Source organism: Podarcis erhardii (assembly GCF_964252035.2).
Source record: "Podarcis erhardii genome assembly, chromosome: Z".
In the NCBI taxonomy this organism is placed as follows: Eukaryota; Metazoa; Chordata; class Lepidosauria; order Squamata; family Lacertidae; genus Podarcis; species Podarcis erhardii.
This window is the reverse complement of record NC_138504.1, coordinates 28,936,160-28,963,420: the sequence shown is the minus strand read 5'-3', so window position 1 is coordinate 28,963,420 and position 27,261 is coordinate 28,936,160. Positions and strand designations below refer to the sequence as shown.

General features: G+C 42.3%; 1 protein-coding gene across 2 annotated transcripts in view; it reads left to right on the top strand.

The window, feature by feature from the left end:
- The window catches only part of NEXMIF (neurite extension and migration factor), a 226,448-nt gene that overhangs the window by 122,531 nt on the left and 76,656 nt on the right, over positions 1 to 27,261 (top strand). For both annotated transcript variants that reach the window (XM_081846900.1, XM_081846899.1), the window contains exons 2-3: positions 5,114 to 5,222; positions 24,614 to 24,672. The gene's annotated coding sequence lies outside the window, so the exon portion shown is untranslated. The remainder of the gene's footprint in view (positions 1 to 5,113; positions 5,223 to 24,613; positions 24,673 to 27,261) is intronic.

The window sequence follows — 27,261 nt, the reverse complement described above, 5'->3', positions numbered from 1 at the left end:
ATTCATATTTGGTAACAGGCTCATGCTATACTGCTAAATTATTTAATCTAATTATCTAATTATTATATTTAGAATCTAATTGTTATTTATAAATGTATGTTCTACAAGTTGGTGTGGTTATTTGGGTAGTTTTTGTCTAAAATGTTTGAAGGGCACCAGGTTGGCAGGTGTTGCTTTGGAAGATTGTCTGAGTTGTCTTGAGTCAGTGTTGGTAGACTTTTCTGAACTGGAACTTTGCTTAAGCCTTAGGAGAAAATGAGCCTAATTTCTATTCCGATAGATAATAATTGCTTTTGCTGCCTTGCAGTCTGGGAGCAGTTAGTGTGTACTGTTTCTCCCCATTTCTTCATTGGTATGCATTGAGCCTTGCTATCGTTACCTGCTCCTGGTTCAAAAGACCTCTATTCTTGAACATACTGAATTTTGCTGGGCTTTCCTTTTTGGAACTTGGTAGCATTGCAAGTTATGAAGTAGAAAGAGCGCGGCATTTCTTGTGTATGTAAGTCAGTGAGAAACAGTCTTGAAACTGGACGCTGGGAATAGAGACCTTGATGTTGGGTAATCTCAGGAGCGCAATTTGTTAGATTTAATGCAGCAACCATGAAGAAGCAACTGAACCTCTGCCATTATGATCAGGGTTTACTCTTACTAGCTCCAGCTGCAGCTTTTATTGTGTCCTTTCTGAGAAAACAACTTCAAATTGCAGGGCTTTGTAGCTTCGCTAAAAGCACTGTCCCCATTTACCCTCTGCAGCTCCAGTTTCTAAAACAAGCAGGTTCTTATGGAGTTAACATTGCTTTTAGAAATAAAATAAAAATAAAGCAAGCGCTTGTTGCATAATACTACCCGTTGTTTCCTTGCCACCCCCCAACTCACATTTTTTTATACCTTCTAAAATGTACCGTAATTGGTGGCACCTTTTCTTCCAGATTTCAAAATAGTTAATGCAAACTTTCCATGGGAGTGTGTGTGTTAAACCTTGAGAAGCCTGCCACCATCAGTCCTGGGGAAGAAGCATTGCGTTTGAATTTAAAATGGGGGTTTAAAATTGTTGTTTAGGCTGCATTCCCTCGAGGTCATCTGTAACGGCTGTATGTTGGCACTGGGTAAATGGTCACCATTTCACTCATTCTGTTACCCTTTTGTGTCTCTTTCTCCCCTTTACCTGATACTGTATAGGCAGCTTGGCTTGGAAGAGAGCTTTTTTTAAGAGAACAAAAACACACACACTTTCATCTCTTTACTTTATACCTGGCCATGCTCAGTTATTTTCCTTCCTTCCTATTTTTCACACACACACCCTTTGAATTGTTGGACTTTGGAAGAGAGTTTTAAAAGGGAAATGGAAAATGAGATCAATGTGAGAATAATGTCCACTACAAGGCAACTCCATATATAGTGCATCCAGATATTGTCCTTTACACTAGCTTGTGGAAAATGTGACCTCTGTTTCTCCAAAGCAATTATCAATAAGTTTGGAAGTGTATGGGGTTTTCTGTGTTTTCATTTTAAACAATGACTCTGTTCTAAATCAATAGGCAAGGGCCATAGCAGCCTCCTGTCTTCCTATAAATTTGTGCGCACAATTTCTCTGCCTTAAAAATGAGTTCCAAATAGCTGTTGTCTCACTGAGCTTTGGAAGTTTGTATTAATCAGCTAGTTCGCATATTGTTGCTTCATTAACCTACTTGTTTTAAATGTTTCTAAATTTCATAGAAGGTATGCTGTTAATGAAGGAATTCACCTTGTGTGTGAATTATTCCTCCTGAAAAATCACATTTTAGGTTAGCAGCTAAACACTGACTTTAAAAAAAGAGAGGATACTCATGTGGTATGTGTGTTAACCCAGAAAGGCATTTTAAATAAGTAGTCTGGAAATTACAAATATTAAAGCTTTTACTGTATTGCATTGTGTTGTTTAGTCGCTTAGTCATGTCCGACTCTTCGTGACCCCATGAACCAGAGCACGCCAGGCACTTCTGTCCTCCAATGCTTCCCGCAGTTTGGTCAAACTCATGATGGTAGCTTCGAGAACACCATCCAACCATCTCGTCCTCTGTTGTCCCCTTCTCCTTGTGCCCTTCATCTTTCCCAACATCAGGGTCTTTTCCAGGGAGTCTTCTCATGAAGTGGCCAAAGTATTGGAGTCTCCAGCTTCAGGATCTGTCCTTCCAGTGAGCACTCAGGGCTGATTTCCTTAAGAATGGATAGGTTTGGTCTTCTTGCAGTCCATGGGACTCTCAAGAGTCTCCTCCAGCACCATAATTCAAAGCATCAATTCTTTGGCAATCGGCCTTCTTTATGGTCCAGCTCTCACTTTCATACATCACTACTGGGAAAACCATAGCTTTTACTATACGGATCTCTGTTGGCAAGGTGATGTATCTACTTTTTAAGATGCTGTCTAGGTTTGTCATTGCTTTTCTCCCAAGAAGCAGGCGTCTTTTAATTTCGTGGCTGCTGTCACCATCTGCAGTGATCATGGAGCCCAAGAAAGTAAAATCTCTCACTGCCTCCATTTCTTCCCCTTCTATTTGCCAGGAGGTGATGGGACCAGTGGCCATGATCTTCGTTTTTTTGATGTTGAGCTTCAGACCATATTCACCATAAAAAAAAACGAAGATCATGGCCACTGGTCCCATCACCTCCTGGCAAATAGAAGGGGAAGAAATGGAGGCAGTGAGAGATTTTACTTTCTTGGGCTCCATGATCACTGCAGATGGTGACAGCAGCCACGAAATTAAAAGACGCTTGCTTCTTCGGAGAAAAGCAATGGTCCTCAAGAAAGGTTGGAAATAGAGGATAAAGATATTCTGCTGTTTCCTCTAAACAATTTATAGCCTATACAATTCATAGCCTATACAATTAAATTAAGTTCTACTCAGTGAAGACCCAATGAAAATAATGAATCAACTTCATTGTGTCTACTCTGAGTAGGACTAACATTGAATGCCTGTTGGTAAAGGAATCAAGTCATCAAAGCATCTGAACTAATAAAGTAATTTTAATGAACAAATTGATTTTTGGGTGGGGTGGTGTTTGGGGAGCAGCAGAGAGATAATGGCTTGCCAAAGGAGAGATTTGGAGAGGTTTAGTGCTGCTGATGGAAGAGATTATACAAGGTGTTTGTGACATCCTTGATGTGCTAAGCTGGAAGTAGATATTTCTGGTCCATAATGAAATTTATAGAGGTCCCCCTCCCCCCCTGCAATTGTGCATTATGTTATTACCATGCCCTTTCCCCAGTGTTGCTGCTAGACAAATAACTGTTACTTTAGCACTTCTGTGCCAGCTGTTGAAATTTCTGTGTGTTGACTTTTTTTTAAAGAATGCTTTAAAGGCAGAAGCAAATTAGTAGGCAGTAGCTTTTAATGTATTTTAATAGAGTGTTTGTCTGCAGAGAGGAAAGACTGAAAACCTCTCTCTCCTACCCCAATCCTTTTGAGAAAGAAGCTGGAATAAAAATCCTACAGGGTCTCCCTCTCTCCCTCTCACACATGCATGCAGTGCCTGCTGCAAGGCATTGATGCTGCACTGAAAGGCTTTCAAAAGGTATGTGCACTGATTTGTCAGAAAAGATGATAGCTCAACATTAGGCAGTTTGGTCACATATGTTATGTCGGGCAGCAGTTTGATCAGTTGAAGCCCATGTTGTAACACAAGACAAAATACATTGGTAAAGCTTGCTTTCTTAGTGTGGAGCAGCGAAAAGACTCCCTGAAATCTAATGCAAACATCTATTAATGCCAATGATGTCCTCATGCAGTGACATGTAGCATGCTTGAGTAGAAGCAGCCTGCTTTCCACACCCTTCTGCACCCTCCTTCTCTCACTGGAAGACATAGTGGGACAGGAGGAAGTTCACCAAAGAAGAATTTATCCACCCAGCCCTGCATTCAGTTAGCAGTTATTTTGCCTCTGAGTGCTGCATTACAGCTGCGCCTGCTCTCCGAGGCATTGGGAAATATGCACAGTGGAAATGACTTGTAAATAGAGCAGCGCAGAGGGTTAATAGGAGTACACAGCATAGGAGTGCAAAAGGTGTTCATAAAGCCGTGTCTGTCTGTGTTTGTGCGCAGAAATCCTCTCCGGGATTGTTAATTAGGGCACCTGGTGTAGATCCTCTTTTTTGGAGGGTGGGAGCCAGCTTTATCAATCGACATAGAAAGTTACACTGCAGGTTTCCTCATTTTGATTAAGATGCTTGTATAAATAATTAGGCACTTTTGGTTTATTGTTCTCTTTCTCTCTTGCTCTGTCTCCCTCCTTTAAACCTGTTTTTCATTTCCATACACAGTAAAAATTGGCAAATGCATTTTATTTTGAGGAGGTAGCACCCCCCCCTTCTAACAATAAACAAGCACTTGCTGCTTTATAAAGCACAAGAGCTGCCTTTTCATATTTTGGTTTCCACAATGGGCGAATCAGGAATTCAGGACCCCCTCTATACAGGAACAAAACATCCCCAAATCTTTCTCTCACACACCCCTTTTAAATATAGCAACCCTAGGTAAGGTGCTAGGTTTCTTTTTTCTTCCTTTCCATTTTTAAGCTAAGAGGGCTGCATTTAAACTGGAGCTCAGCTTTGTACCCCACTATCTGAATAGATCTCTCAAACATTACATCTGTACTTGAACTACTCCTCCGTAAAACAAAAGTGATGCCTTGAACTCCCCAGGTTATTGAGGAAATAAAACACATTCAGAACTAAGAAGTTCATGGCACCTATTCTACAAGAAGTCCATGGCACCTATTCTACATGAAGAGAGGGAGAACCCAACACAGGGCTGCCATTTTCAGTGGGATACTGTGTTGACCATCATGCCCATTTCTGCCCAAAGAAGGCTCACTACTGAGGCTTTTATGTTGGATTCTCTTTGCCTGCTTTCTAACCTAAACAAATCAACACACCAAGTGAGTGTTTTAAAAGTTAGAATGAGAAGATCACAGATTCTGTTATCATGGAGCTGGGGCTTTGCCTCTTTGCTTGAAGCAGTCACTAATTGCAAACTGCTTTTGTTCCTGTGCTGATCTCTCTCTCATGTTGCTTCACCCACCCAAGCCTTTGCATTATTTGTTCTTAATCCATTCCTTCTCTTGATGTTGTTTGCAGATCTCCTGTGTTCCTAGCACTGTTCCTAGGAGTGTTAGAGACCAGCTGGGGAGAAGGGAATGCTTCTAAACAAGCCTATGAGTATTTCTTACTGAGGACTGCTTCCATGGTAAGTCGGCAAAGATGTTGCATACATTTCACACTTGCATAGTATCTTCCTGTTGGATTTGCTGCTGTCACAGCTCTTGGAGTACAAACTCTGCTCTGGGGATGCCAACTTTGCAGAGCCTGATAGTAATTTGTACCTCCTGCTCCCCCTGCTGCCCCTCTTACTTATTAAAAAGGTAAAGGACCCCTGACAGTTAAGTCCAGTCACTGACGACTCTGGGGTTGCGGCGCTCATCTCGCTTTACTGGCTGAGGGAGTCCTCAGACAGTTTTTCCGGGTCATGTGGCCAGCATGACTAAGCCGCTTCTGGTGAAACCAGAGCAGCGCACGGAAACGCCGTTTACCTTCCCGGCAGAGCGGTACCTATGTATCTACTTGCACTTTGTTCTTTTGAACTGCTAGGTTGGCAGGAGCTGGGACAGAGCAACGAGAGCTCACTCCATTGTGGGGATTCGAACTGCCAACCTTCTGATTGGCAAGCCCAAGAGGCTCGGTGGTTTAGACCACAGCGCCACCCATGTTCCTCTTACTTATTAGCAGTCCCCAATAATCCCACCATCCCTTCATCCCTTGGGGGCAGTGCCACCCAGTTTGGGAACCACTGGACTATCCTATCTTACAAGGGTTTTTGTGAGGATAAAAGGAGTGGTGAACAGAGCTGCGGTCACACTGCCCTAAGCCCTTTGGAAGAAAGGAAGAAATAGAAATGCAGTGTATATACTCTTTTAACTCTTGACACCCTCAGGCAGTTAATATTTGCTAATGAAGAGAGGATGTGAATTGAAATATCTATGAGATGCTCAGTGGGACTCTAGGAATGAAGAGATAATTTGGTTAAGAGAGATGCATGTTGATTTCACTTCTTGTAATTTCATTCAGCTCTTTTCTGATCTTCAGCTGCTGCATTCATCTTTGCTTTGCCAGTCTTTTTACTGTGACGACCTTTTGCTGTTACAATGTGAGGTATTCCTGCCTCTCCCTAATGAAAAGGAAAACCTTTTTGCCACATCTCTCTCCTGACCTTGGCGTACTTGGGAGCCAGTGAACTCTAATAGGAGAGCAGGGAATAATAATTGCACTCTTTGCGCTGTCTCTCTCGAGCATTGATACCTGCAGCTCTTGTGCCTTGACAGTTAAATCTGAAGATTACAATTGTTTTGGGAGAATCACAGTCACTTTGCTCTGCTCCTGCAAGCAGTGTTTTATTATTCAGTTAAAAATGTGTATTTTTGGAATAGGTCTCCAGTAGATCTAAGGAAATTAGATCTGTGACTGGTTGTCTGGGTCTTTTTCTATCTGTGTCAAGCTGACAGTTATGCTGGCATTGGGTCAAACTACACATTACATGTGAACACTGCATGGGAGCCATTGTGGTGGGAGTGCTGGGTTAGAGTACTGGGAGACTGGGGTTCAAATCACCACTTAGCCATGAGCTCACTGGGTGTCTTTGGGCTGGTCACCACCTCTCAGTCTAAACTACCTCACAGGGTTCTTGTGGGGATAACATGGAGAGGAGAAACATGTACTCCAAGGTGTCCTTGGAGAAAAGGGTGGGATAGAAGTGTAACAGAAAGCAAACGATGAAGCACCTGTGACTGTTGCTTGACATACCTTTTCATCTTCAAAAAGCGACTATTTTGGCCCTAGAAGCATTGTAGCTCAGAGCATCTGATTCACATGCAGAAAGTCCCAGGTTCAATCCCCATCATATCCAGGTAGAGATGGAAATGCTCCTGTCCTGAAACCCTGGAGAGCCACTGCCACTCATTGCAGGTGATACTCAGCTAGATGGACCAGTGCTCTGACTTAATAGAAGGCATCTTCCTGTGTTCTTATGTACTTTAGATAGGGGTGACTTTAGATGGTGGAAATGTGGCCAGAGTTACCCATTTCCCACCCAGTGTTCTCAGTCCTGTCCTCCTGAAGTGGCTTTTCAAGCATGCAAGAAGACTACCCATAGGTAGTTTGGCTCATAAAACCGTTTCTAAAATTTCACTTATGAAAGCAAGTTTAAGAGGAGAGCACTAATCTGTCATCCCCCTGTTTTGGGGTGACCCTCTGCTGAGGTTTGGGTTAAAGGAAATGGGGGAGGGGGTTAGAGATGATGTGCAAGGGAGCTTAGGGCCTGCTCAGAGATGGGCACTTAATCTTTTAACTGTTGCTATATTTGCCTCAGTTCCCCAGACCAGTTACGGTACTCAATATTATATTTCTTGTTTTGAGTTGTGTGTGTGCACCACAGAAGCTGAGTAAAGTGGTTAAGCTCACCTCAGGAAACAGGTGTGTAGCAGTTATCTTTACTAGGCCAACACTAACATCTCTTTATACTTACACTATTTACAGATGTTGCAAGTAGTCATCTCTGAGCTTATACAAAGTCCTGTCTGTGCTTGGCTCCACATGCCAAGTCCTGAGTTCAGTGGCTTACAAAGTCCTGCAACTCTTCACAAAATCTCCAAAGTGTTCCACAATTGCAGTTCATCTCCACACTGTTGCAAGCTCTGCATCAAGGTTTTTCTCTGGAGGCCTTAGTTTCCTCCAGAGAGGAGTGAACTGGGGTTTGCAGAGAAACACTCTATAAAGTGCCTTTAATGGATAACACATGGGACACGTCACACAACACTGAAATTTTGGTTGTTGACTTTACCAGTTCTACTTGATTGAAATTTCTGGGTGAGTCATGAGATTGAGATGCTGGGGCCAAGGCTGGATTTGCCAAAATGAAAAGATGTTTGTGCAGAAAGCTTCTGGAGAACTTGGAATCCCTTTTATGATATCCAATTGACTTGGGAGTTAAACAAAGATAGCTGATGTCTGAAATGTGTGCTTCTGAAGATTCCAGGTGATTCAAGAAAGGAACCATGAAGCTTGCTGAATGTTCTCAAGGGAAAATATAAAGTTTACGTGTCCTGTCACTTGTGGAGTGTGACACAACTGTGTTGTTTTTTGTTTTGCTTTGCTCAGAATATGCATATTGAGAAGTGGTGCATTATTCTCTGTTTAAGCCTAACTTGTTTTTCTTTAGTAGCCTGGTAACCATAGGCAAACTTGAATTGCATGGAGGTGAGTGAATAGGTTGGTGTAGGAAGGATGAAGCACTGCATCCATCCATGGCAGGCCACTTTCCCATCTCCTGGATGTGAGAACTTAGGATGTGCAACACCACTGCCTTTTTAGGGTTTGGAATGATCAGTAAAGGTCTAGTTACAGATAGGTAGCCGTGTTGGTCTGCCATAGTCAAAACAAAAAAATTCCTTCCAGTAGCACCTTAAAGACCAACTAAGTCAGTTCTTGGTATGAGCTTTCGTGTGCATGCACACGAAAGCTCATACCAAGAACTGACTTAGTTGGTCTTTAAGGTGCTACTGGAAGGAATTTTTCAGTAAAGGTCTGCCCTTTGTCAGGAAGAAAGACATCACATCATTGCTGTGCCAGCTAAAGCTAGTAAACTGCACCCATTGCCACCACCATACCTGCTCTTTTTGATTGTGGGGGAGACATTGTGTTTCAGTCACACCCAGTTGCTTTCCATTGTGGTTCATTTGTATGTCCACCATACTTCCATATGGAAGTGTACACCCACCACAGAGCACCATATGGGTGCCTTCCAGATCTGATGTTCATAGAGAAAAATACAGTGGGAACTGTCCTAGAACAATGGGTTTTCTAGCTACACTATTTATGGGTTATACCATGCCCAGTTCTCTGGCTTCTTAAACTGTTTATAGAATCTCCGTTTATCCTCCTGATTTTCATTAATCTTAAAACTTTGATTAAAGCAGTTGTTGGTAGGGGAGGAAGTGTCTGTTACAAAGGCCAATAGCAAATTACATCACAGGAATGTATTTAGATTTTACTTTCTTTCGGGGGGGGGGGGACTCCCAGAGGAATGACCATGTTAAGCTGTGAAGATACTGGCAGAGGAAGTGTGCTAAAAAGCAATTAGTCAAAAATTTAGCAAAGTAGATTGAAAACCAAGTCTCCCTTCCCTCAGAATTGGCAGACTCTTGGCTGAGGCAATCCATGTGTTGTATTCTGGGCAGGAATTATGAGGGATACAAAGGAAAGGGTGGGGAGAATTCTACAGAGAGAGATGGGTTTGGTTCTCCAGGAATATCTTTTTGGGCCAGGTGTGGACTTAGGTAGAACCGCTTAACAGGTACAACACACCAAAACAGATGGGATTTCTCAATGCCTTACTGTGGCCAAAAAAATAATATTTATAAAGGAAATGTGTGCATGTGGGATGCTGTCTTTGACCATATTATTGTTTCTGTTTTGTGTCCCCCCATCCCCCTGCCCTGCTTTGTTAAAAAGCTAAGTAAAATGGGCAGATTGCCGTGCCTGGGGAATAAAACAGAACAGCTGGTGCAGTTCTAAGGAGAGCAGGGTAGAATAAATGGAAGGTTGCATGAAGCACCCCCTCTTTTCTTTTATAGAGGGAGCCAAATATGAAAAAAGAGAAACCAGTCTTGCTCTGACAGTGAAGCAGAATGTTGATTTTGCTCAGCCCCTCCCCCCTTGCCCTACCCCCACTTCTGGCATGCCTGTGGCACTCTTGTCAGATGCCCAAAAGTTTCCTCTTCCTTTAAATGGCTTTGCCCTTTATGTATATATTTCACTTAATTTATGAATAATTTCCAAAATGATTTAACATGAAAAACACCAACAACAAAAAGCAGATTTAAAAACAAGTTTAAATCCAGACTGGGATGGATGGATAGATAGATAGATAGATAGATAGATAGATAGATAGATAGACAGACAGACAGACAGACAGACCTGTATATGTCTGATAGACAGACAGACAGACAGACAGACAGACAGACAGACAGACATGTATATATGCACTTGGAAAGGCTTGTTGGGAAACTAAGACCTCCAGCAGGCACCAACGAGATAATGGAGATGGCACCTGTCTGATATGCAGTGGGAAGAAGTTCTAGAGGACAGATGCCACCAAACTAAAGGCCTGTCATACAGAACAGCCTCCCTCTTGATATGGTATCAATCTTGAGGATAGCTGGGGTGTGGGAGTGGACATTCCCATACTGACCAGGTCATCTAAGGAGGCTTTGTAAAAAAATCCACTCCCACATCCTAGAATGGTAAGAATTGGGGACTACCAGTATCACTATGCCTCAAAAGGCTCTCTTGCCAATAGTTTAGAAATCCCTTTTCCAGAACCTATGGGGGGGGGGGGAGCAAGGATTATTGTCTCCTTCTGTCCTATCTGCAGTTATTAGCGTTAAGACATCCTTTCTCTCAGAGAAACATGCACTATGTGAATTGTGGATTTTAATGTAAAGGTGTCGGGTAACTCTAAATATAAATTAAAGGAATGCCAAATGTAAGACTAAACAAAAGGGTAGAGACACAGGAAAAAAGAGAGTAAATGAGGTAGAAATTGCAGGCAAATAGACAATGGAAGAAAGTCTATGTAGCAAATTATTCTCATTTGCACAAAGAAATGCATCTTCATATTTTACAGAAATCTTTTAAGTTCTCTCAAAATACCTGTTCTAAATATATCTTAAAAGCAGAACTGAATTGATTATTTTACAACAAAGAAGAAAACTAACGAAGATTGCAACCAACAACCAAACAAAACTATGTTGACTGACAGTCCTAATCTACCTTATTAGATGTTGCAATTAACACTCTACATGTCATGATTTCATCATGGCAGAGGGAAATAAATGCAGGATCATTCCAGCTATGGCCCAACAGCACAATATTGCTCCTTCCTCTTTTTGCCATAATGTTACAGATATGGGGTAACAGAATTTGGTGGTGCCAGGGCACCCATAATGGAACCCCAATCAGCAACCTGGCTGCTGCATTATGAACCAGTTGAAGTTTTATAGTCATCTTTAAGGACAACCTTAATAGCTGGGGAACTCTGAAAATATTTGGTACATGTTTATTATTTTTTTGGAAATTTTATTATATACCGGTATATATTTGGGAATTTAAGAATAGCAGGGACCCACAACAAAATGATCTTTGCTTCTTCCAGTACACTGGCATTAGTTTGCCTGTCTTCCCAAGTGATATGTAAAAATTTTTGGAGACACCATTGATGGAATCTTTTAAGGAGTTAGAGATGGTGTTTGCGTGGACAGGCGGAGTCCCCAGATCCCGCGCAGTCCCCCCGTCATGTGGAATAACGACTCAAGACAACGTGCTATGGGATTAAATTGGCCACAACTTTATTAAATTTCAAATGTGGGTAGACCTTGGCTCAGGCATTGGACGTTCTCCCTTCCCAGTCCCCAGCCGGGGACCTAGGGAGCATCAGGGTTATCCAGTGTGTGTGTGGGGGGATGGGCCGGCTTTGGAGAACATATGTTCAAGCAGAGATAGCCGCCCCCGTTACGCCGCCGCAGGAGAGAGCAATGACGACCTTTCGGCGTACGGCCAAAGCCTCCCTTCAAAAACCCCTTTAACGGGGAACCCTGGTATCGCCGCCGCAAAGAGGAAGATGGACTAAAGGATTCCGCCCAAGGTCTGATACCGCCAAAGTTGTGACGTTTTGCTATGGGAAAGGCGAAACCTGCCAATGCAGGGAAATTCCTTTCCGGCCCTTTAACAGCGACCTTAATGTAGCAGCGCCCGCATACCTGTGAAGAAAAGTTAACCTGCAAAACCTGTGAAGAAAAGTTAACCTGCAAAATAAGACATTAACTGAGGGTGGGTAGGGTGGGAGAAGCTCTGGAGCCAAGTGAGGATTCCCAGGTAAGATCCTCCCTCTATTGTGTGGGCAGGTAATCCCTCCCCTACCTGGCCTGGTCTCCTTGGCAAGGCTTCCCCCAGGTGGGATTGGACAACTGACTGAGGTAGGCGGAGACCTTCAGGTATCCCACCTGAGGGAAGGCAAAGCCAAGCCTATGCTGTTGGAGCCGCTCCAGATCTAGGGGCCGCACGCGTCCACACAAAGGGCACCCCCCGTTTTAAGCGGGGAGCAGTCATTATAAATGGTCCATGTTTCACAAGCATACAGTAAGGTTGGTAGTACAATAGCTTTGTAAACAAGCATTTTGGTTTCCCTGCGAATGTCCTGGTCCTCAAACACTTCAATCGGGAGAAAGTTGCACTCTCAGAGCTCAGGCAATGCTGGATTTCAGCAGCAACGTCGGCCCTTGTGGAAAGATAGCTACCCAGGTAGGAGAAGTGATCAGCACTTTCCAACGTTACACCATTGAGTTGGATTTGTGTCATTCCAGAGCAATTGTTTTATGCTTGTTGGTGCAGCACTTTGGTTTTTTGGATGTTGAGTGATAGACCAAGCTTTTTGTAAGCTTCTGCGAAGCTATTTAGGATGGTTTGGAGGTCATCCTCTGAGTGTGCACACACTATGTTGTCATCAGCATACTGAAGTTCTATGACGGAAGTTAAGGTAACCTTACTCTTTTCTTTCAGCCTGTTCAGATTAAGGAGCTTTCCATCTGTTCGATATATGATTTCTACTGGGTGTGGGGAGTTTCCATTCAACAAAGTGTAGAATCATAATAAATAGAGAAAATAATAAATAGAGTTGGGGCAATAATACAGCCCTGTTTAACACCTGATCCCACTGTGAATGGTTCACATTGAAGCTGGGGGGGGGGCTAGCCAGGATTTTTGCCCTAGGTGAAGCCTCCAGAGGGGTACTATTGAGGCTTCTAGTCTCTGTGTGTGTACGCAAATGTGCATGGGGAGGGGGTCTGTTACCCAGGTGAAATAAAGCCTAATTTCGGCCCTGGTTGGAGACCTTTGGAGGAGGCATTTTTTTTAAAAAAAAAGTTTTTTATGAACTGCCTTAGTAGGGCAGTAATTGCTTCTTGATAATTTGTCACCCCCTCCATCATGGAACCTGGGGCAGCCTGCCCCCCTTCTTACACCCCTGGTTCTGCCTTCACAGCAGTGCATGGTGTTCTTCCTACTTTCTTTCTGTTTCCCAAGAACCCTTCTTCCAAGCAACCCCCCCATCTGCTTGCTCCCCTTATGCAGATGCCTGTTTTTCAAAAGGGCACATTTTTCCTGTGTGACATCTCGCCTCCTGTAACCTTCCCCTCACCAGCAGAGTACCTCTTGCTGCTATTATGGTTTCCATTGATGTATTAATGACTTGCTTCCAGCACCTTTTGTCATTCTTACCAACTTCTATACCTGGCCTGGCACCTTCTCTCCCATACTCCAAATATTAAATTCTACCATTCATTAATTTCCTGATTCGAGCACCCCCTAATTCTGTTATCCCAGAGCAGTAATAAAGGATTCCCAGAGGCATCTGGTTGGCCATTGTAAGAACAGGATGCTGGACTAGATGGGGGGGGGCACATAAGGTTATCCAGTCCTGTGATATAAAATCCAATTTAGAGACAGAAGAAATGGTGATGATTGATGATAGAAAGACAATTGCTCTTGATTTCTGCAATACTCTTGTATCATTTTTATTTTTTTTATTTTGTGTTTATGTAAATCAAGAAATTGATGTGGGTGGAAAAAGAATATTTATACTAAAAATGAAGGTGGAGAATGGGGGACGAAAAAAAACCCAGAAATGTAGACATTAAAAGGGCCTTTTGGTTTGAAAGCATAGCACACCCAAGACCCATGCAGGGTACATTTTGTGAGTTCAGCTGGAGCAATGTCACTCTTGTTAGATTTGCATAATCTAAGGGGGGGGGGGAATTTGGCCACTGCAATAATGCTCCAAATCCAATAGTTTCTTCTGTTCTGTCTGTCTCTGTGTTCTTCCTTCACATTTGCCCCTTCTCCAGACATAAAACCAGGCATAGTGCAACCCTTTCGTTTTTACATCTTCTCCTCCCCTCTCCATTAAGGAGTATGGCACCACCTGCTTAATTTTGGGTTACAAAGAATCTAAGCATTTTTCAAATTATTCACACGCACAAGCTGCCTGCTAACTCCTTTTTAAACTTGAATTAAATCAGGTTTGATGGGAAAATTTAACTCTGCATATGCTAATCACCTGAGAAAATTATTTCAGGCTCTGTCACGATAATTGCGAAAGGTGCAGCCTAAGTTTTTTAAAACAACAACACCATTTATTATATATTTCATTGCATTTATATGTCACCTTTTTCTCCAAGGAGCTCACGGTAGTATACGTTGTTATTTCCCCTTCTCATTTAATCCCCACAACAACCTTGGGTGACGGGCAGGACATGCCCTCTGTCTCAAACAGCAAAAGTTCCCTTTGGCACTTAGCACAGAGTTTCTGTTGGTGGGGAAGGGCTGTAGCTCAGTGGTAGAACACTTGCTTTGTGTGCAGAAAGCTTCAGGTTTAATTCCCAACATCTCCTGGTAAGGATAGGGTTGGCTCCTGCCAGAAATCCTGAAGAACTGCTCCTGTTGGTGTCAACGCTGTTGAGCAAGATGGATGAATTATGGTATCTGACTCAGGAGCACAGAAAGCTGTCTTATACTATCTAGTTGTTCATGCAGCTCATGCATTCATAACGGTCACCAAAGACTTCTAGGGTCAAAGCCAGTGGTCTGTGTGAAACGATCTAAAGGGTTAGTTGGGCTGAGTTGTATTAGAGAACTTTCAAACCATTTATGGATTCATGCAATTACCCAGTGTTTTATTCCAGTAGTCCATGGCCATACATCATTCCTCACTCCACAGCCTCACATGCCATGCTGTGTTCAGTGGTGTGGTGTTGAATTTTAATAGTGCTGGCAGTTTTGAACAGAGAAAGTAGAAGCACCAGACCCCAACTCAGCAGACCACTGCCCTGTTACACTCTTAGTAGCTAAGAATAAAGCTATTATTTTGAGAAGCTAGATCTCCAGTGCCCTAATGCATGTAGGTTGCCTGGTGAAATGTGTATGATTGCTAATGATTGTGCAGGTTTTCATGAAGGCATGTCTAATTAGGGTGTGAAGGCTGCTAAAAAGTTGTAGTATGACTTGGCAATTGAAAAAAAATGGTTAAATTAATTTAGTTTTGCTTGGTAAGTAAAATGTATGTGAAATTGCATATACCATACTTTTCTGTGTATAAGACTAGGTGTTTTTTTTTTACTGAAAAAGAAGGTTTAAAAACCTGGGGTATCTTATACACAGGTAGTGGGTATGGGTGATGGGTGATTGGTTGCAGCCGTGAGCTGCAGACTGTCATTGGCGATTTGTAGTGTGATTGGTGACTGCAGCAAGAATTTCTTTGCATTGGCTGTGGGAAATGGGTGTGTCAGAGACTGCTGAGGATTGGCTGCCACTGCGGCAATTTTGCTTGCTGTAGACTTCCACTGTTGGCGATCGGGTAGACGCTTGTAGCAGACGCGAGCAATTGTTAATGAGCGGGACGAGCAATTGCAACCATCAGGTTAGTGATTTGCTGCATCCCCCCCCCCCAAAAAAGCTCAATAACTCTGGGCAATTCTCCCCCCAAAAGCTCAACAACTCCTATCCTTTGGGCCATTTTCTGAAATTGGAGTCCCACCAAGTAGGCGTCATATACAAAGGAGCGTGTTATACATGGAAAAGTACAGTAAATTGTTAAAAACTATTGCCACGTCATCATCATCATCATTATTAAGCATTACCTGACATTTTCAGAAATTAAAATTGTTTGATTTTCCAAAAGCAGTTTATTTGCTTCTTCATCAAACATAGACTTACCAAGCTAAATGTTGTCCAATCACAAAATAGCACATGATAGCAGATTTGAATTCCTCACACCCGAAAAACCTATTTTTAAGACCCATCACTGAAAAAAATTACAGAACTTAAGTTACACCCCTTAAAATGACATACCCTAATACCTAATAAGTATGAAATGGCACCATTAACAAAGGATTCTGAATATTGCCTAGTCATTATGGATGATGAAGGATGTGACTTGATGCCTTGGATGGTGCCTGAATCATCTGCATAGCCTCAGTATCAGTTTCACACATTGACCAGGAAATGTGGATAGTCCCCAAGGGGAAAATAGGTTCATTTGCTGGTCAGTGTGCACATTACCCATTTGATATTGCCTACTTATATGCATTCTCCATCATTTGGAGGATCTGCATGTTTGCTTCAGTGAGCAAAATCTTCTGCTCATGTGCGTCCATTTTCCAAGTCTTCATCACTGTTCATCGAGATTTTTTTCAATTGAATTTGGTAAATTGCAGCCTTAAGACCAAATGGTTGATGCATATAGTGTATATACAATTTGGGCTTTCCCTAACTGCAAGCCCCTCCCACCCTTCACACCAGTAGTAAACTGGATTAATCAGTACCCACTAGAAAAGAGATACTGAACTGTATAGGTTCTTTGTGTGGCGTTCCATTGTTTGGTCAACCCACCTGCACTTGTTTTAGTCTGTCCTTTGCAGCAGCAGGTGTCTGCACCAGGTGCTTGCAGGTCTGGAATGTACTCATTTAACAGCACCAAGCTTTCTCTGTGTGTATGTCTTTTAGAAAGCAACTCTTTGTGTTTTTAAGCCCCTTTTATACATCTGACAAGCAAGTCCCCTTTAAGTCAGTTAAATCAGTTAGTAAAATCAACTCTGAATATGTGTCAGATAACAACAAAAAAGCAATAGTTGTGCAAATTAATCCATTGTAGCTCTGCAACTGTGTGCTCTTATATTCTGTAGAGTTGGAACGAAGAAGCGTTTTGCTGTCATTATTAAATAACACGCCCAATAAAGAGAAACAGTGTTAGCATAGTGACATTTGCCGAGTTGACTTTGAGATAGAATGCAGTGGAAATTGCAGATGCCTTTTATGTTCTCGTTAAGGCATTCAGAGGCAGAAACTCCTTTAACACATGATCACCAAAGCGAGTTTATCTTGCTTAATGAAGTTACACTAAGGCTTATAATTTGTTCCTGAATTTTACAGATTGTTATATACAGAACTTCAACTACTAAGGTTTCCAGGATCTTGACCTAAAACTGCCACCGTTTTACTGGAACTTGCTCTCTAGCAGAGGTAGCCAATGTGGACTCCAACTCCCATCAGCCCCAGCCAGCATGGGCAATGGCCAAAGATGGTGGGAATCGGAGGGCACCATGTTAGTTACCTCTGCTGTGCTTTCTTTCATTCCTTGCAAGTATAATAGCTTTGTTTCAACATTCTGGCCCACCCATCCTCTGCAGATCTTTAGATCCATGGTTGTCAGACTAGGATGCTGGTGACATCCCTTTCCCTGTTTGAAAGCTGCTGCCCATCTTCTCCAGTTTAAGTCTGAGGGAAGCCCAATCAATAGATCCAATTATTAGGAGATTCTTGGGCACGAGCCAGAACTTCACTCTTCAACACTCTTCAACACTAACTTGTTGTGCAATAGCCCAAGTTTAGGCCCAGACACTAGATTCAGATCATGGCAAGTCAAACCATGACCAAACCAGCAGGTAAAGAATACATATTTATTTAAAGATTTGAAATAGGCTTAGTTTGGACCCAAAAAAGGAGGAAAAGATATTTGATATTAAGTTTTGTATTTCTCTCTCTCTCTATATTTTTTTTTAAATAAATTTTTATTTGTTTTCCAAACACATAATTAAAAACAAACAATAAACAAAATAGGCTTCCAGAAGGAGAGGTCCAAACTAGAAACAGAATTGTTAGAACCCAATACTAAGAACTTGTCAAGAATGTATAATTTGCTGTTGAAATGGAATACACAGGATGAAACGGTGAAATCAGCTATGATTAAATGGGCACAAGACATCGGTCATGACATTATGTTTGCTGACTGGGAACAGTTATGGACTACCGGTGTTAAATTTACGGCATGTAATGCCTTAAAAGAAAACATAATGAAAATGATTTATAGGTGGTACATGACCCCAGCCAAGCTTGCAAAAATTTACCATTTGCCCAATAATAAATGCTGGAAGTGTAATGAGACTGAAGGTACTTTTTATCACCTTTGGTGGACCTGCCCGAGGATTAAGGCCTTTTGGGAAATGATCTATAATGAAATTAAGAAAGTCCTAAAGCGGACGTTTTCTAAGAAACCTGAGGCTTTTCTCCTGGGTATGGTCGGCCAGTTGGTGTTAAAGAAGGATAGGACGTTTTTTATGTATGCGACTACAGCAGCAAGAATTCTTCTCGCAAAGTATTGGAAGACACAAGAACTACCTATTCTGGAAGAATGGCAGACGAAGGTGATTGAATATATGGGACTGGCAGAGATGACCGACAGAATTCGTGACCAGGGGAAAGAGACAGTGGAAGAAGACTGGAAGAAATTCAAGATATATCTTAAAAATTATTGTAAAATTGAGGAGTGCTAGATGTCAGGGAATAAGAAATAGAGAATTGCAGCTGTAACTAATAAGTTAAAGAAAAAGGATTGTAATGAAAGTGAATTAAATAATTAATTATTGAGAGTTGCTAAAGAAATGTAAAAAATAAGGATGCAGTAAAAGGGAGGTATGGGGAAGTCGGAGAAATAAGGTGTATGAAAACAAGATAACGGAATTATACATGTTTATATGTTTGTATGTATTTTTCTCTATAAACCCAAATATTTTTTTTAAAGAACAAAAATAGCAGCTACAGAAAGATCTTGTTGCTCAATAGAATAAAAGAGTTACATAAAAGATTGCAAGCTCTAGACATCTTGGTGTGGAAGAGCAGGTACAATAAAACAATCTATTTTAACTAACCCTAATACTTCACCATCATTCTCTCCCCACTGCCCCATGAGAAATGGCTGCAGAGTCCAAGTCCAGCTGTAAGTATCGAACAAGGGAAGCAGAATGCTAGTTAGGATTTAGCCGGGGACCTTGATTGATTGATTGATGCAAATGGGTTTTATATAGCTGGACATCTTTGTCCAAGTCAGCCAACTCTGAGACTCCTTAGCTGTAACTTCCCATGACCCAGAGCAGGAAATGATAAAAAGGGAGGGGTGTCTCTCTCTCTATGGCACAGCTGGATGATTGCTTTAATTGCTGAAGTCTTAGAATGACTTTGAAGGGTTGCCAACCAGATAAGCAGGTGCTGTAAATCTGCCTGCTATCTGAGAATGAGCGACCAGGAATGAGTGTCCGGAGTGTCACCATTCTCATAAATCCATCCCTCTCGGCTGAATCCAAGTTTGGTTACTCCCCACAACCCTAGGGGTTAACCCTTTGTTGGAGGCAAAGGTGTTGCAGGAGTTGTGTAGGCTCCCTGCATATTTGAGAAATGCAGAAGATCAGAGCTTTAGATCTTGTAAGGATCTTGTAAGGATGCATGTAGAAAGGGTGCCCTGCTTCAGGAGCAATTCCTCCAATTCTTGGAGGGTGATGGAGATGGTAATGGAAGATGTGTGTGGGGGGGAGCTATTGTGCTTGAGTCCACTTTCCCACATTACGTTAGGGATTGAAAGGCCAGGATAGGGCTTTTGCAACCTGAGCTTTCATGCTGCTGAATTCCTGGTTATTTAAATAAGAGTTCTCCCAGAACATGCATTAATTCATTTTTTCCTTTCTCTCTCTTATACACACACACACACACACACACACACACACACACACACACCACACACCCTTCTTCCATCATGAAACTCAAGGGCCAAGTAAGTGAAATTCCCAGGTGGTCTCTTCCCCCTGCCCCACCAGGCACTGCTGCATCATGTGATTTTTCATTCCATAGTCCTGGCATTTGGATGCAAACATTAGCTGAACCTTAATTGTCGTCTGATTCACAGTCTCTTTCTCTCTCTGCCCCCCTCCTCAGTTAGCCTTTATCCCTGACTCGTACCCACATTGCATGCATATTATACATGCCTACCAGGCTGCTCAAATACAATAGTGCACTGTGTGCGCACATAAATGTACAGACAGAGATCAGATTGTAATAGCTAAACTTAATCAAATAATTGTTTTCTTTCCCCCGAAGGTGAAAGCAAAGAAACATAGATTCCTGAGAATCCTGCTATTACAACTCATTTTATCTCTCCCTCCCAATTTAGTAATGTTGCATACTCTAGATTTTCTTCTCATCCCTCTTCTAATTTTGTGGTCCTCTTGCTGTCTAGCTAGCTTCCCTTCTCTGTCTCCTTTCTCCTCCTTACGTCTTTCTCATGGCTTCTTTAGGACAGAATTATATGATAGCCAGTGTGTTTGGTTCACTTGCTCTTTTCTCCTGCATTGCCCTGGTCTGGTCTTGTGGAGGAGCCCACAGAGCAAGGCAGATCCATTGTCGCAGCACCATGGACAGCAACTAGCGCTGGAAGTGACTTGAGCACTTGTGAGCCTCTCCCATCTCTTCGCCTAGACTGTGCCCCCTTATGGGGAACTTGGAGCAGTAGCTCCTAATTATTTTTTTCAGAGAACCCTTTTGGTTCCATGAGCTCAATCCCCATGCCCCCACGCCCTCCAGCCTACCCTATAGAAAGCATTATTCAGAACAGTGAGTTGCACAACCCACTAAGGAAGGCAATAACACAATAGAATTCAAAGCAGTAGCAATTAATTACACATTTAGTCAAAATCTAGCTAAAAGTATTTAGTTTAATTAATTCAACTAAACTGGTGAACTTGATCCAATGATACCAGTTTTTCTAAATCTGATAGACATTTATACCTCCAGTGCCCCCTGCCCACCTTTCCTTTTAGTACCCCTTGGTAATCCCACTGCTCTCAAGGGCCATTATCACCCAATTTGGGGGCCACTGCCTTAAAGGGTTGACCCTTTGGCCTGAAGATGAGCATGTCTTCTGCATCTCTGGTATGCTACCTGTTCCCCTAGATTGGTGGTGTCCTGTAGAAGGCATTCAGTTCCTCACAATGAATGGAAGGCATTTGTGAGGGCTCTGACGTCGGTCCTACACAGACCTTGATACTCTGTGGAATAAGGCTTGGTAGACTGTTGCCTACTAGCCTTGGGTTCAGTGGTCCCTTGCTCAGCAGCACCAGGCTCAGATCAAAGTACCCAGCCTGGCTTCTTAACTGGTGACACCGTAGCTTCTAACACTGTTCTCTGGTCACTGCCAGCCTCTGGGTACATGACACCCATCAAGGTTAGTGGTGTGATCTGAGGATGTCTCATCATGCATTTTGACACCTTTAATTGGTTTCTGCTCCTGCAGGTGGAGATGGCTTCACATGTTTTGTGTCACTGAATGTCACGTAAAGAGGGAGAGAGAGGAAATGCAGGCCTCCCAATCGTGGCAAACAGCTGTACATGGGCCATATGTGAAGTGGTTTGTAATTCTTATACAATGCATTTTAGGTTCTTTCAGAAGCATGTAATGATAATGAAGATGAGGATTGTAAGTTTTCTGATTTACCAACCTGGTCGGTGAGATAGAACTATGAAATTTTTTTTAAAGGGGAGAGGAGAGAAAAAATAAAAAATCATGCCCAGTTCAGTTTTTGTAAGAGATTAACTTAGGTGACAAGCCTATGTCATTTATCAGTAAACGGGGTGGGGAATGGCTGTATTAGTAATCCACCCACCTTCCCCATTTTGTATAATGATCTTGAGCTAATTAAACTAGCTCTGGCTGGAGGAAAGAGATCAGAATGGTACTGCTTGATGATTCATTTTATTAAAACTTCACCATGCATTAATAGAATATTATGGAAGGTTCTCTGCATGGAAAGTACTCTATCCTTACAGTCATAACTCCCCCATTGCTTTTCAGTTCTGTTCCTTTGCTCTGGCCTGCCCTTTTCAGAATGTTGTTTTCTATTTGTTGTTTATTGAACTTATATCCCAGCCTTTTTTCCAAGGAGCTCTGGGTTGCCTTTAATTCTCACATCATCCCAGTGAGGTAGGTTAGGCTGAGAGGCAGTGACTGGCCCAAGGTCACCCAGTGAGCTTCATGGTACAGTCAGGATTTGAACCCTGGTCTCCCAGGCCCTAGTCCAACACTCTAAACTCATGCTGCTCTAGAACAGAAGCCCTGGTCAAGCCTCCATGCACCGCCCTGCTAGGTCATCTAGCTCCACATCTTCCCCCTCCTCCTTGGGACCCACCTATCCCCTCCATGACATCTTCACAGGACTTGTAAGTGATTTACAAATATATAAGATACCAAACATCTTGTCAGTCAAATGACCCAACCAGAAATTAAATGAACATAGTCCCTGTTACATGATTTCTTCAGGTGGAATCTTATTTCCTGGTCAGTAGAGTAGTATGCCCTCCCTATGTGTAGCCCCCTAGACATATCTTATTTTGGATCCAAGGCTCCATTCTGCAACTCCTGGATCTTTTCCTTCCCCTTGCTCTGGATGACAGTCCTCTCTCCCTCTGTTGTTCTTGCCTGTTCCTCCCAGTCCAGATTTGCTGCCTAGATTGGGCTACCACGGTTGTTTGGGTTTTAGGTCTGCTGCCATCAGTGGGGTGCTGTGCTCTTTTTGCCATTTGCCTGTGTGGATTAGCCATTGCCGTAGAGACTGCAGACTTCAGTCCAACATATTGTTACATGCCACCCCAATCTCTGAGCGGTGTGAGATTCCAGGGGTTCCAGGCGTGCTTTACCCAGGGTTTCCTTTTGGAAAATGAGGCATAGCTGAGACTGTTGTGTCTTTATGGTTTATTTACACCCTGGTTATATATACAACCTGAGCCTAAGTTGAAGGGGTTTATAGCATTACACTTCAAGAGGTTCCTGCTTCTTCCATAGCTGCAGCCCTGGATTCAAACAGACACCAGCCATGGCTCTCTTTCTCTGCTTCCATCTTGCTGTGCTTAACAGACTGTCACCTCCCCACCTCAAGCTCATCCTGCCACCTGCAATTCTAAACTATTGCTAACAAACTCAAAGCTGGAGGAGGGGTGCCTCCCAGGAGTCCTTGGCAAAGTCTCCTCTCTCTGGCTTTCCTAATGGCCCATTACCTTCCCTGTGGCTTTGTCTTTGGCTGATTTCCCCAGGTGATTTCCTGAACACAAGAAGCTGGTTTCACCTGTATTTTAACACTTTGCAAAATCCAGTGTCTGGCAGCCAATTTTAACACTCCAGACACTGAACCGCCCTGAGACCTCTGGGTATAGGGTGGTATATAAATTCAGTAAATAAATAAATAAAATAACTCACATTGGACCCAGGAATTTAAGAGGATCTGGCACCTACAAGCCAATACACCCACGATTCATAACAATACCAAGCTGTTAGCTTTTGGCTCAAGGTGCAGACCTCCCCCCCCCCCATCCCAGTTGGCACTTTGTCCCAATGGGAAGAAGCTGGGGGTTTCTTGGGAGATGCATCCTTTATGGGTTATGCAATTACTCAGTACGTGGATAATTAACAGATGTTACATATTACACCGAGAAGTAATTTTATTGTTAATATTAACATTGCTATTAGATAATGCTGATTATATTTTGCACTAAGAGGATTGAAAAAAGGAGATGAGGCAAGTGCTCTTCTTTCTTGCCTGTTCTAGAAAGAAAGAGAAAGAAAGAAAGAAAGAAAGAGAGAGAGAGAGAGAGAGAGAGAGAGAGAGAGATGTGTGCTAGAGTATAGTCTTCCATTCCATAGGGGGAGAACAGCTGTGTCAGGGCTAGTGATAGCATTGAATTACTGGGTGCATCTGAGGCAATGTTCACATTGTGGCAATTTCACCTCCTTCAGTAACAGAACAGGCTGCTTTCTACTTTGATCATGGATGTATATATATTTTTTATTTTAAAGAGGAAGGAAAGAAGACAGAGCTTTGGTTCAAAGTGTGTGTGTGTGTGTGTGTGTTTGTGTTTAATGCATTCCTGGTGATGATGATATTTTTCTATGAACAGCACTCTGCTGCTTTTAAACAATGAGTTGAAAGATTCCTGTTTGAGCAAGGTTGATAATGTAGAACAGTGGTTCCGAAGGCAGAAGGTGAGATTACCTGGGGAGGCTGCTAAGAGGCATGGAGGCAGCAGGGGGCCGCTGAAGGTGTAAATGACTATCAGACTTTGAAGAGCTGGCATCACTGGATCAAGTTCATCTCTTTAATTGAATTAATTAAACCTAATAGTTTTAACTGGGTTTTGAATAAATGTGCAGTTAAGTGTTACAGTTCTGAGTTTTAGTTGGTCAAGCAAACTGCTATTCTAAATAATGCATTTATTTATTTATTTATTTATTCATTCATTCATACATACCACACCTTTTTCGCAATTGGAACTCAATATGGCTTTCATATGGTAGGGTAGGAGGCACTGGGGATGAGCTTATGGAACCAAGGGGACAGTGGCCCCAGAAAGTATAGGAACCACTGGCATAGATGGGGAACCTTTTTCATCCTGAGCACCACACTTCCTTAAGGGGAACTTTCCAGAGGGACACATGCCAGTGGTGGGTGGGGCCAAAGGCAAAAGTGAGTGGAGCTAGAAGGAAAAGTGGGAGGAGCAACAGGTGTGTCTTTCACCTTTGACAGTAGACTGCATTTTAGCCACACAAAACTCAAAAGATTTCTAAATACACACATCTTTCTCTCTCCCTCTCTCCTAATTTAGGTAATCAAGAAGCATCATCATAGTCCCAGGATACAATCCGGACAGGCTTAACATTCTAGGTAGGTGTGGAGTTCATCTTGCCAAATCTCTGTGTTTGCACAATATTTGGGAAAGTGTTAATTAGAAATGTGAACTGAATGAAATTTCTCACCCATTCCCAGGTGGAAGGAGCCCCAAATGGAGCTAGGTGGGATTTAGGGAAAAATTAGAAATGGGCTTTTGAGAGTAGTTGTCTGCTTCCTAATTGGTTTATTCTGACTTTAAGTATTATGATCTCATAGTGGTGGTGATCCAGGGGAAATCACATATTTGTTGTTTGATTCTGACAATTTGGTGACACAGTTGTGAGATTTGCAGCAGCTGCCCAAAAACTGAGGAGAAATTTTAGTAAGGTTAATATTGTGAATTGCAATGTGTGTTATTTTAATGTGTTGGAACCTTTCACCTTTCATATTTAGATATTTTCTCATTTTTTAACCTTTATTGTTATCATCATCATCATCATCATCATCATCATCAGTGCTTTTTTCCCCCTAAAAAAATGTTTTAGGGGTACTCTCATTAAACACTCGCTTCTGTCTGAAACTCAGGAAACACCGTGACAGGAAATGAGGCCACCATCGGGGGTAGCAACGGAACTGATGGTTCACCATTCAAGAGAAGAAACTATTTTTTTTAAAAAAAGATTCAGTTTCTTGATTCACAAAATGTTTAGGGGTATGCGTACCCATGCTTCCCTCCAGAAAAAAACATGGATTATTATTATTAGTAGCAGTAGTAGTAGTATAAAAGGTAAAGGGACCCCTGACCATTAGGTCCATTCATGGACAATTCTGGTGTTGCGGCGCTTATCTCGCTTTACTGGTCAAGGGAGCTGGCGTGCAGCTTCCAGGTCATGTGGCCAGCATGACTAAGCCGCTTCTGGTGAACCAGAGCAGCACATGGAAACACCCTTTACATTTCCATCGGATTGGTACCTATTTATTTACTTGCACTGCGTGCTTTTAAACTGCTAGGTTGGCAGGAGCCGGGACAGAGCAATGGGAGCTAACTCTGTCGCGGGGATTCGAACCGCTGACCTTCTGATCGGCAAGCCCTAGGCTCTGTGGTTTAACCCACAGCACCACCCACGTCCCTCCCAGTAGTAGTATAGAGTAATGTAAAATTATATTTTGGTTGGTGCTGTTCTTTAATATTGTGTTAGTGTATATATTTTTTCTGTGGTTGATATGACCATGATGGTCAACAAAACATCAGTAAGTTAAACATATTTGGTGATGTGCACATTGACACTGCTAATTTAATTAGAATAGTATACTTGCTAAGGAGGAAGACACAATGTTTAATCTCTAAAAAGAAACATGCTTTTTTTGTCCTACAAGTTTCTGTCCATGCCTTAGAGAGGGAAGGATGGAGGAAAGGGAAGGCACTCTGTGCATGCTCAGTCAGGCACTTTTACTCTATTCTCACTGTCTAGAAGAAATGCTTATTGGTTACCAAGCCTAGACAGTTTGCTGACCCCTGGTTAGGTTCATTTTGACACAATTGCATAACAACACAAAAGTTGTTGAGCTTTTTTTTGGCAAAGGAAATGCCAACATCTAAACATATCGGTTTCCGACTGCAGTATTCCAGCTCTGTCTGGGAAATTGCAGACATATGGAAACCTTCGCATAACAGCCATTTCCAAAATTACAATGCTAGTTTAACACAACTGCATCAGGGTAAATATATTAGTGAGACATTCTTGCTGCCATGAGTTTGCAAAAGGGAATTGCAGCATTCAAGCACCCACTAATATGGTAAACCTTGCTGTCATGTAGCTTGAGGTGACACAGGAAAACAAATTTAATTGTCATGCCTTCTTGTGCATCCTCTCGCATGTATGTTCTCAGCAACCAACAAGACCCTTTAGTGCAAGGTCCTTTTCTAACAGTACATCAGTAGTAAGAACATACAATGAGAATCACAGCAAAGGAATAATTACGAAACACACACACCAAACAGCTGCATTGAGTTGAATAACAGATTTAGAAAATGCAGACTTTAATTAATCTGTGTTTTCTGCTGGGATTTCAGTACCATCTGATTTGCCTTTCATGGATGAAAAGTATAATTGTAGCTCCCCCCCAACACCACCTCCTTGTAGCTGCAAGTTTATCCTCCCAAGAAATTGATTCATTTCTTCTGTTTCCTAAAGAAAGCTCAATATGAAACTAATAGTACATGGTGCAAGGCACAGATAATGGACTAGGTCTAAATGCCAGCATCATCAGAAAGCTGGAGCAAGCGCTGCAACGTGAGGCTTTCGGAAGTGCCTCCTGTCAGTGCTGTCCGTTAACAGTTTGACATGCTGGTTTATGGATCCAGAGCTACGTCTTAAGAAATGGCATTGGTGTGGAACTTACCACTCAGTAGAATGAATTGTTTGTGCAGTAGCCCAGTTTTAAAAAAGCAGCAGCAGCATATAAAAATTTATTCTTGGAAAGGGCCTTGATCTAACATGCAGGCAGGTGTTAGTGTCGGCTTGGACTTAAGGGTTCAGCTGGCAGCAAAACTCGTTTGCTCGCTGATACAGAACTGAACTTGGGCCATAGGGCACAAAAGCCTTAATACTGTGGAATTTCAGTGCAGCAATATGGCCATCT